The sequence below is a fragment of the Anabrus simplex genome, chromosome 2, assembly GCF_040414725.1.
Source record: "Anabrus simplex isolate iqAnaSimp1 chromosome 2, ASM4041472v1, whole genome shotgun sequence".
Lineage (NCBI taxonomy): Eukaryota > Metazoa > Arthropoda > Insecta > Orthoptera > Tettigoniidae > Anabrus > Anabrus simplex.
Window position 1 is genome coordinate 1188568482 of NC_090266.1, and position 9307 is coordinate 1188577788.

At 43.1% G+C, this 9307-nt stretch overlaps 1 non-coding gene across 1 annotated transcript; it reads right to left on the reverse strand.

Annotated features, from left to right (window-relative positions):
• Positions 1-462: 462 nt before the first annotated feature.
• On the reverse strand, positions 463-552 carry TRNAI-UAU (transfer RNA isoleucine (anticodon UAU)). Its single transcript is given in 2 exon segments — positions 463-498; positions 515-552. It is a non-coding gene; the product is annotated as a tRNA-Ile (tRNA).
• Positions 553-9307: the final 8755 nt, after the last annotated feature.

Sequence of the window (9307 nt, forward strand, 5' to 3'; positions counted from 1 at the left end):
TATTTCTTACACCTTGCACCAGGGTGCATGATCATATATTTTTTGGTAGCGTCATCTGTGGAAGAATGTCCAAACTTCTTGGTGATTGGCAAGCAAAACAAAGAGAAATTCAGTCTGTTTAGGAAACTTCACAATAACAAAATTACTTAATATTTTGGTGGAGACATCTTCTGATTAAAGTTCCAACTTGTTGAGTTATTAGTTTCACTTTTGACTGGTAGATGAGTTCCTTTCGGCTCTAATTTTTAATGCGCGGCGTTGAGGTGTACCTCCCGGTACAATTCCCCCCGACCCAGACTCTGAACCTCTAGGACACTGTCCTTGGGGCGGTAGAGATTGGATCCCTCGCTGAGGCCGAGGGAAAAACCGATCCTAGAGGGTAGGCCGATTAAGAAAGGAAAGAAAGACTTATCCGTGATCGTTAGCTTTTCGAGGAGGGAAGAAGTTTACATTTTAAAAGTTTTCCCCAGGTGAGGCTCGAACTCACAACCCCGGCATCTCTCGGCTACTGTCTTATAAGTACCGTGCGCTAACCAATTGCGCCACTGGGGACCACAATCAATTGCGCTTACTACAAGGGTAATAGCGAAAATACACAGCTTTCCGACGAGAGAGCGCCACTAACGCCATCCAGCGGCTCGCTGTAGTAACTACTTACAGCTCTCGTCTTCTCCACTCACCTGCTATGACATCATACCTGAATCAGAGATCTCGAAATTTCACTTGTATAGAAAAACATACTAGCCGTATGGTTTAAAGGAATTATGGAACAGGTTTTCAAATACAAATTATTTGATCTGGAGTTATAAAATTTTATTAATCGCTAGATAAGGCATGAAATGTGCAATCCAAGTTAGGCCTACAGCTAGACCAGGATAACTTACAACTACATGTGTTACTGGCTGGAAATTTCAGATAAAGCATAAAATGTGACAATTGTGCATAGCAATAGTCTCACGCTCCGTGACACTGTCCTTGAGGCGGTAGAGGTGGGATCCCTCGATAAGCCCGAGGGAAAAACCAGGCCTGGAGGGTAAACAGATAAAGAAAGGAAGAAAGAAAGATGTGACAAACATAACTTAGCCTACAGTACATATGAAATTTTCTGCAAATTACAGTTTAGACAGGAAAATTACTGTAATAATTTACATACAAATACGGGCCATGCAGCCATATTTTCATTGAATTCACTAAAGCATACATATTATTTTTGCGTGTGATTAGAGATTAGGCGATCCGCCTCTGTGGTGTAGTGGTTAGTGTGATTATCTGCCACCCCCGGAGTCCCTGGTTCGATTCCCGGCTCTGCCACGAAATTTCAAAAGTGGCACGAGGGCTGGAACGGGATCCACTCAGCCTCGTGAGGTCGAGTGAGTAGAGGTGGCTTCGATTCCCACCTCAGCCATCCTGGGAGTGGTTTTCCGTGGTTTCCCACTTCTTCTCCAGGCAAATGCCGGGATGGTACCTAATTTAAGGCCTCGGCCGCTTCCTTCCCTCTTCCTTGTCTATCATCCCATCCCCCGTCCGGCTCCATGGCTAAATGGTTAGCGTACTGGCCTTTGGGCATAGGGGTCCCGGGTTCGATTCCCGGCAGGGTCGAGATTTTAAACCATAATTGGTTAATTTCGCTGGCACGGGGACTGGGTGTATGTATCGTCTTCATCATCATTTCATACTCATCTCGACACGCCGGTCACCTACGGGTGTCAAATCGAATGACCTGCATCTGGCGAGCCGAACTTGTCCTCGGATACTTCCGGCACTAATACCTAAACGCCATTTCATTCATTCCATCCCCCACCAGCGCCCCTGTTCAGCATAGCACGTGAGGCCGCCTGGGCGAGGTACTTTTCATCCTCCCCATTTGTATCCCCCCGACCCAATGTCTCACGCTCCAGGACACTGCCCTTGAGGCGGTAGAGGTTGGATCCCTCGCTGAGTCGAGGGAAAAGCCAACTCTGCAGGGTAAGCAGTTTGAGAAGAAGAAGAAATTAGGTATGTGCAATGATAACCACGTACATACCATAATTGTATAAATACTATATTGTATAGATCCATATGCACATTAACATGAAATCACACATGTGTTACTTTCTGTACTTTGACGTTTTTCTGCTGAGATGTATAGGAATAATTTGTTTTATTTACTTCTTCTTCCTTTCTTAATCCGTTTACCCTCAAGGGTTGGTTTTCCCTTCGGAATCCGCAAAGGATCCCACCTCTACCGCCTCAAGGGCAGTGTCCTGGAGCGTATGACTTTGGGTCGGGTTATACAACTGGAGAGGAGGACCAGTACGTATCCTAGCGATGTCCGGACATTTGCTCTCATCACAAAATCACGGACATTTGCGGTCACAGAGATAAACTTGTGCCACTCACAGAAATTCCTCAGTTGTCAGAAGACATTTGCGGTCACTGCAGCAGGGGGTGGGCCTCATTAGGTTAATCTCGAGGTCTTCTTTCTTCTTTATTCGTGTCAGAAGTATCAACTTTACTTACAGATATTTAACAAAAAGCAACAAGATATCTACATTCCTACTATACAAATATACAAAGTCTATTATACAATCACAGATAGAGCAACAATATTCCAGAGCTAGATGATGCTTGCCCAGTATTGGGCGACGTCAATAGCGTTGGGGGAGGCTGCAATCAAGTCTTTCATAGTGCACATTGAAGGACATAAAACACACTGACATAGATGTTGGATCATCTGCTGCTCTCCGCAATCACAAAGTGATGAATCACATGAATCACCGCTAACCTGCCTGAGCTCCTGCTCGCTCCTTGCAGATCAACATTTTTCTGTCGCGGGCACTATTTAGAGACTGATACCTTCAGACACAAACACAATTCTATATCGAAACTTCCTTGTGTAAATATTTACTGATGTGTGCTGTAATGGATTTGACAGTTACTAATAAGGCAGATGGTTATAGGGAAAGTCAACGTGAAATCGTCACCTGGGTGTGTCTGAATGAGAACAACAAATCATGTCATGCTTTTGATAACATGCAATTCTGTAGTTAATAAATAAATATATTCTATTCTATTCTATTCTATTCTATTCTATTCTATTCTATTCTATTCTGCCTCTCTTGGTCAACTCATATTCTCTTCCGAACCCCACGGTACGATGTTTGCCAAGCCCAAGCAGTCTTACATTTTAACGTCCTTTTAGACGATTGTTTGCTCACGAAAACAAGACTAGTTAAAAGGAAAACAGCGATTTATATTTTGTATATGACCAAATATGCCGCCTCTGTGGTGTAGTGGTTAGCGTGATTAGCTGCCACCCCCGGAGGCCCGGGTTCGATTCCCGGCTCTGCCACGAAATTTGAAAAGTGGTACGAGGGCTGGAACGGGGTCCACTCAGCCTCGGGAGGTCAACTGAGTAGAGGTGGGTTCGATTCCCACCTCAGCCATCTTGGAAGTGGTTTTCCGTGGTTTCCCACTTCTCCTCCAGGCGAATGCCGGGATGGTACCTAACTTAACGCCACGGCCGCTTCCTTCCCTCTTCCTTGCCTATCCCTTCCAATCTTCCCATCCCTCCACAAGGCCCCTGTTCAGCATAGCAGGTGAGGCCGCCTGGGCGAGGTACTGGTCATACTCCCCAGTTGTATCCCCGACCAAGAGTCTGAAGCTCCAGGACACTGCCCTTGAGGCGGTAGAGGTGGGATCCCTCGCTGTGTCCGAGGGAAAAACCGAACCTGGAGGGTAAACAGATGATGATGATGATGATGATGCACAAACACAAACACACACACAAACGCGCGCGCGCGCGTAATCTGTTAGGTGTTTACTATGTCAAACAATTCAAAATTACGGCAACTATTATTTTCACGTCAAATAATTTGTTTTTCTTTCGTAGTTCCTCCCATCACGTGACTCCCGATTTGATTGATAATTGAAAAGCTTCTTCTTATTATTCTTCTTCTTCTTCTCCTCACACCAGTGGGGTCATAGGTGCGAACTGTGTCCCACATGGGGGTTTAGCCTTTTTTTACGGCCGGATGCCCTTCTTGACACCAAACACATGTGGAGGGATGTAACCACTATTTCGAGTTTCTGTGGTGGCTGGTAGTGTAGTATGATGCCTGAATATGATGAGGAGAGTGTTGGGACAAACACAAACTCCCAGTTCCCGAGCCAGAAGAAATAATCAAACACTATTATCATCCCCGACGCGGCCGAGAATCGAAGCCGGAACCTCCTGAACCGAAGGCCTCAAAATGCTGACCAATCAGCCAAGGAGTCGACAGGTGAAAAGCTTAATATTATATGAAAAATCATTGTAGATTTCTCGTAATTACACCTTGCCTCTAAAGGTCCGACTCGTTGGCTTATTGGTCAGCGTTCTGGCCTTCGGTTCAGTGGGTCTCGGGTTCGATTCCCGGCCAGGTCGGGGATTTTAATCGCCGGGTAGAGTGACTGAGACGGTTGGGACGCTGGCATTCTGATCCCAACTTGGCAGGTTCGATCCTGGCTCAGTCCGTTGTACTGTGTTTGAAGGTGCTCAAATACGTCAGCCTCGTGTCGGTAGATTCACTGGTACGTAAAAGAAATAGTGCGGCACTAAATTTCGGCACCTCGGCGTCTCCAAAAACTGAAAAAGTAGTTACTGGGGTCCGCGGTAGTAATGTCATTTATTTCACCATATTTTGATTTATCTGTCCGTTTTAGATAAACTTAAGATCGTATCAGTAGTATTTAGCTTTCGTGTCTGTTCGTTTCATTGTTTGTTCCAACATCACGGGTAAAGGGCTGAATAGATCTCGACCGAACTTCTATTTAGAGTCTACTCATCCAGGAGCAGGTTTCGATATGCATATCACTTAAAAATCACTGAATAAACTGCGAGTTTATGCAGTACCCGACAGGGACATAAAACAAGGATTAGGGTTCACATGAACGCCCATTTCTTTGTCTGGAAGCGAGTTCGCGGGAACTTGAAGTGTGAAACGCCAAGCGCGATGCTAGCGAGTATTTTCCCCGAGCAGAGCTAGGCATCCCCAGGATGAAAAGAAGTGGGGGTTGTCCCGACTACCACTTGTTTGTGAGTAGGAGAGGTAAACTTTCTAGCATCCTAATCTAGGAACTATCTTTAAAACAGCTCGATCAAATTTGTTTCCTATATCGAAGGAATTAACGATTATAATGAAATGAAATGGCGTATGGCTTGTAGCGCCGGGATTGTCCGAGGACATGTTCGGCTCGCCAGGTGCAGGTCTTTCGATTTGACTCCCTTAGGCGACCTGCGGGTCATAATGAGGATGAAGTGATGATGAAGACGACATATATATACCCAGCCCCCGTGCCGGCAAAATTAACCAATGCTGGTTAAAATTTCCGACCCTGTCTGGAATCGAACCCGGGACCCTTGTGACAAAAGGCCAGCATGCTAACCATTTAGCCATGGAGCCGGACAATGATTTTAATAATACAGCACTGTACAAGGATCCAAAGGAACTGTTCCTCATCTGTGAATTTATTTAGGGTTTGTGGCGTCCTTTATGGCGATAATCTCCTGTTAAAATGAGGTATATGTGATTATATAACAGTGGAAAGTTACAGAGGCCATGTGTTAAACGTCTTGACATCCACTTGACAAGGGGAAGTCCCTTGATTGAGCTGAAAAATGAGTACAGATATTTATTTATTACTGTGGATTTTGCGATCAAATTTCGTCCAGGCGAGTCTTAGCCATATTATAAGATCACTAATACACCGAGGATAGGGCGTATGGGAATTTTGAGAGGGGGAAACTTCCCAGCTGATATACTGTAAGGTTGGCATTGAAGGCATTCTGCGCTTTTATCTCGTGAGGGACAGATCTGCGATAGTCCCGAGCTACCGTTTCCTTTGAATGTGAACTTTTATTTGAAAGTATAGAGGAAATGACTTAAAGCAAATGGTGTATGAGAAGAAGTGATATTGATGATATATGAGAGTGTGCGTTCGGGTTATGTGATCGTAATTTAGGGCACGAAATTGAACTGATGTTATTATTATTGTTCTTGTGATTCTGTTGAACGCAGAGGTGAAAGAAGGTGTGGGCATGACTGGGTCAATAGTGAAAAGATCAAATTTTAATTAAAAATTTTAAAATTATGACATTTAATTCGTGTCTTTCTTTTTTTCCTTTCGTTTCAGATTTTAAAATTTGCTAAGCAATAACAGATAATCAGGTACCGAGTTTATCTCGTGAGCTCGAGAAACAATGTTAGGAAAGTCTAGCCAAATCAGACAACATGATTTAACAACCTGAGCATGAAGCTCCCCAGCTACAATTTTAACAAGAGCACCACGGCTCCCTTCAATAAATCTACTCGGAGACTGATCTCCAAAATTTGCTACAGTAGGAGGAGCGTCTTTGCTTCGCACAATTTCTCTATAGGAGACTATTCTCCAAAATTTACAAGTTCCAGGCCTCTTAAAGCCACAATCTGCATTTTACCAAAACCAAACAGTATTCACTGTCTTATATGCTCAACAATCGAATTTACATGGGAAATGAATAATAGTAGTTAAATTTAACAGGGACCATAAGTGCCCATTCTACCTGGCCGTAGTAAAAAGAAAGGGTTACAGTTATTGGCTGGAAATCAACATGTTGCGAGGCGAACACTTGCACTCCTCTGAAACACACTTGAAAAATACCTAAACACTATTTGGGCTGATGGCCCTAAGTTACAGAGGCTAGGCCTATACTACGGAGATGACTAGATGGAGAGAAAGTTCAAATTACAAGGAAAATATAAATTTAAAATTTAGGAAATCATAGTCACCTCAAGACCAAGTTGAAGGGGAATGCAAGAGGTTTCGCACTCGTTATTTCCTAAGTTAAATTAATATCTTAAATCATATTGAGAATTTACATGGCCGGATTACATTAAGAAAGAATTTTGAAACCTTCTCCTCGAGGTAGCTTTCTGAGACTATAACATGATTAAAAGACGTCTGCCATTACATTGAGCTGGTGGATCTTCCGGAGATGGACGCGGCAAGCCCTCCCCTGCCTCTTCCACTAACGCAGTCTACTATTGGACTGGAGCGATCAAATGACAATATGGCCCGAGAGTTCCCAGCTTTTATAGCGGAGAGGATGGTTCCAGTAATCTCTGGGCTGAAGCCCTGGACACATCCGCAATTCTTATTGGTAAATTAAATAAATTTCAAAAATTCCCTATTGGTTAATTTTTAAAGCCGGTGGGAAAAGATAGAAGTGCTGGAAACCTTAGAACATCAGAAAACAATCTAATGACAAACAATTCACTTCAGGAAACCTTGACACACAAAATTACCTTGAAAATTGATTGTTTATCTTCGCACCAGTGGGCGAACATAAGTCGACAGTGTAGACATCTGACGATAAACGTGCAAACTTCTTCCACTACCAGTTTCAACGTTTATATTACAGATGGCCTTCTAAGAGGCGCTTGATTTAAATGCACGGAGCGGGTGTACCTCCGGTACAATATATATATATATATTTTTTTGCTAGTTGCTTTACGTCGTACGGACACAGATAGGTCTTACGGCGACGATGGGACAGGGAAGGGCTAGGAGTGGGAAGGAAGCAGCCGTGGCCTTAATTAAGGTACAGCCGCAGCATTTGCCTGGTGTGAAAACGGGAAACCACGGAAAACCATCTTCAGGGCTGCCGACAGTGGGGTTCGAACATACTATCTCCCGAATACTGGATACTGGCCGCACTTAAGCGACTGCAGTTATCGAGCTCGGCGGTACAATATTATTATTATTATTATTATTATTATTATTATTATTATTATTATTATTATTATTATTATTGTACCGGGCGGTACACCTCCACACTGTTTATTTAAAAGTTGCGCCAGTTGAAACTCCTCTTCTGGAGGAAGTCTGAACTTTATCTACGGTCTTAATTTCCAAATTTCTCAGAAGATGTCACTACCTGGAAATTTTTGAGTTTGTGAACTGTGTCATTTTCGACGTACTGTTGTCTTGCTTGCATTAAGAAGTGTGAACTTTCTCTTCTAGAGGACACTACTGAAGATCAACAATAGTGCACCCTAGTGCGGAGTCAAAGAACTATTTTGTTGGAGAAAATTTAATTTCAGGAGTTTGTTCTTTGTTAAATTTCTTTCTGTCATTGTTTAAGTTGGCAATATTTACCCCTTTCTTCCCCTTGTTTTGAATGTATCCAATCACGAATTTTTTCAATTAATTTCTGACCAATCGGGTGTATCTTTCCCCAACTTGTATCTGTTGCGGGGTCCTACCCAATAAAATCTTTGTGGGAGGGTGTTTTCTTTCCCCTAACGCCTAGAACTTTCTGCGAGAGTATTTAAACTGCTGATTTTAGGGTCTCCGGGCCACTTCTGTTCCATCTTTCAGTGTATTAAGTACATAGCAGGAGGCGGGAAGCGCCTCTTTCCTCGGCAGCGGTCAACAATAAGGTAATGGCCGATTAATAAATTTTTTTTTTTCTTTGCCAGCTCAGCAGTTTAACTTTCGGGGCAGGTTCTAAGCGTTCCCCTATGTAACCTTTTCCTAAAATGTAACTTCTCTTTTCTTCTATTCTCTTGTAAAGCGACATACTGGGATAGAGAGTGTTAACCCTCTCGAGCTCCCACTCACATTGTTTGAGGTGAACTTATTTTTCGCAACCTATTCTTCAGTAATGTAAGTTAGTAGTTTCTTAAGTCACCTCTGTAGTATGGGATTAGCCCTTGCATCAGTGGCCTTAGAGCCAAAATAGGTCTTAAAGACAAAGTGTATTAGGAGTGCAAGTTCGTCTCCTCTCAAACTGTGATTTTAGAGGTCATGTATTAACTTTCTTGTCATTTAACAGACCTCAGTAGATTGGGTATTTTGCTCCTGTGTATATGTCCTTTGAGGACGGCTTAAAGGTGGAGTTCGGAGTGGCCTATGATAGGCTTGTATTTTAAGGGGAAGTTGCCCTTTTTGAAAATTGTGTTTCTGCCTCAAGGAGGCTTTTGGATGTAATTGGAAGCCGGTGTTTCTGGCAGGTTTGGGGGTTTTCGGCCCCTTTGTTGTATGGTGTTCATTGTAAGGTTGGGCTCATGGCTCAAGAATTATGTTTCTGACTTTTTGAAGCCCCAAATGGGGTACCTATGTAAATGTAATTGTCAATCGTGTTTCGGCTACTAAGTACCTGTTCAATTTGTTGTTACCTAATTTTGAAAAGAAAATATAACCTTGTTAAATTTTAAAATTAATTTCACTTTAGTAGCTTGAGACCCCTTCACCACCCAGCACCTTCTTTCATGCATAACTACCACCAAAACACGGTAACAAGTGG